Here is a 2753-nt window from a genome sequence, read left to right as displayed (position 1 = left end):
GTAACCTTTTTCTATGTACAACTATTTACTTTCTTTTTTATTTCGTCTTTCAATATCCTTTAAAAAACAGGCGACGAACAGGATAAAAATCGGAAACCGGCTCTATCGGAGTCCGGGTCCGTATACTCACCTAAGGGGCTATATCCATCAAGGACTCCCCCCACCGAGGACTGGCGGCGCAAACGTGCAACAGGAGGTCCAAAATAACTTTTTGTAGACTGCACTCTCTATTTTTTGAGCCTGTACTATGCCTGTTCCTCCGCCTCCAACCCCGAGCATGTCAAATAGTCGGGGGGTGGCTTTAATATACATATATCATAAGTAATTATTGGCATATCACTCAGTTACCACTAAACAATATCCGAGTTAGTCATCCGTATGGTTTTCCCGACAAATATGGCTCCTACAGTTATCTCACAAAAATACCTGTTCGCACACGAACACGTCACCGTGTACCCTCGACACCGGGGGTGATGCACCACAGCTCGCGTCGAAGGAGATCTGACCGGCAGCGCGATACGCAGGACAGCTGGCAGATGCTTTTGTAGACCCGAAGCCCCATTTGCCCGGGAGGGACCCCGTCAGGGCTCGCGGCGGCTATGGGCTGCTCCAGGTCGATTCGCTCGCCCCTAGAGCCTCGTGGATCCGCAGCCCTCCAGCATGAAGAATTAGCAAAGAACGAGAAGAAAGATACAATGGAGAGATAAAAAGTAGATAAACACGAAAAAGTAGTAGATGTGTTTGCTCGATTGTGTGTTGTTTCAATCGGCCATCACCCCCAACATACATAAGAGGCGGCTGGACTTCCTGTACAAGCAAAGAATTTATCTAGGCTTTCCTTACAAGAAAATTACATCAATTCACGTCCAAAACCCTAGTCAAATTCGGACTGGTTTATCCGAACTTTCCAAAACTGTTCGGTTTAAACTGGCTGCACCTTGCGGGTCTTTTTTGCAGTGGTAAACGATCTCGGATGAAAACAAGCCCAAAAGCAATCTTGACCCTGTCGACGAGACGAACAACTTTCATGTTGAAGGTTTTTTTTATCAGAGATCATCTTGAGGGTCAGATCGGTCTCGCAACACAGGCTATTTCCTCGCGCTACCCGTCAGACATGTGTCTGGTGGGGCGCGCCACATCTCGCCTCATGACAGGGCTGCACTCCGATTGCTCTAACTTTTGCATACGAACTCGGATTTGAACGTTTTTTATATCAAAATCGATTGTTTCGACGAGACGAAGACAACCCGTGTAGATCATATTTCCATCCGAGATCATCTGAATAACCTTTTGAGCCCATCTTCAACTTCTCGTTCGATTGACTATCACAGCCTCCAACCCGGCAAGTTTTCCATCCGAGTAAGCTTTCCACACCGGCAATGTTTCTACCCGGCAAGCTTTCACACCGGCAAGGTTTCACTCCGGCAAGGTTTGTACTCCGGCAAGGGTTCCTCCCTGACAAGGTTTCTTCCCTGGCAAGATTTCACACCGGCAAGCTTCCACACCGGCGATCTTTCTGTGCCGGCAAGCTTTCCACGCCGGCAAGCCTTCACACCGGCAAGCTTTGACACCGGCAAGATTTTACCCCGGCAAGGTTTTCGCCCCGGCATGCTGCTTTATGATCGTGCCACTTTTGAGCCTCAACACATGCCCCCCTGTTTTTCGGTAAAGCTAGCGTGCCGAAAAATACTTGTACCAAGTTTGTTCTAAGGACGGTGTCAACACTCCATCGGCCATTTATATGTTCTTAGGACGATAAGTATATATCGGCCATGTCTTGTGTGAACTTTCTGATGCAAACTTGGGTGAAACCTTCTCAGCTTCATTAACAATCCGGTGATAAAGTTCCATAGATATGTATCTCAATGTCATCCTTCGAACCATATTGTTCACCCTTTTGCTAGAATTTTGTAGACAATCAACAATAAACTTTCTCCAATCCTTACTTTCGCCTGCATAAAAATTTCATTAGTGGCCGAAGTTGTGGACTTCGGTTTGGCCTTACCTATGTTGACGAGACTAAGCATCGACTATGGAGAGAAATGCAATACAACATGATGGACATGGTAGCCGGATGCTTGCTATGCCAACTCTCTCCAATTGTCATGTCTAAATATATGAACAATTTTAATGCAACCCAAGGTAAATTCTTCATCTAGACATAACCCAAGATAAACTATAAGTGAGTCGTCAAAACACATTGATAACTATCGGTGTCAAAACCGGCGGATCTCGGGTAGGGGGTCCCAAATTGTGCGTCAAGGCCAGATGGTAACAGGAGACAAGGGACACAATGTTTTTTACCCAGGTTCGGGCCCTCTAGATGGAGGTAATACCCTACTCCTGCTTGATTAATATTGATGATATGTGTAGTACAAGAGTAGATCTACCACGAGATCAAGGAGGCTAAACCCTAGAAGCTAGCCTATGGTATGATTGTTGTGTATGGAGTTGATTGCCTACGGACTACAACCCTTCGGTTTATATAGACACCGGATAGGGTTAGGGTTACATAAAGTCGGTTACAATGGTAGGAGATCTTGAATATCCGCATCGCCAAGCTTGCCTTCCATGCCAAGGAAAGTCCCATCTGGACACGGGACGAAGTCTTCAATCTTGTATCTTCATAGTCCAGGAGTCCGGCTGAAGGTATAGTCCGGCTACCCGAACACCCACTAATCCAGGACTCCCTCAGTAGCCCCTGAACCAGGCTTCAATGACGATGAGTCCGGCGCGCAAATTGTCTTCGGCAT

This window comes from Triticum dicoccoides, chromosome 4A (genome assembly GCF_002162155.2).
Source record: "Triticum dicoccoides isolate Atlit2015 ecotype Zavitan chromosome 4A, WEW_v2.0, whole genome shotgun sequence".
In the NCBI taxonomy this organism is placed as follows: Eukaryota; Viridiplantae; Streptophyta; class Magnoliopsida; order Poales; family Poaceae; genus Triticum; species Triticum dicoccoides.
Note: the sequence above shows the minus strand (reverse complement) of the source record.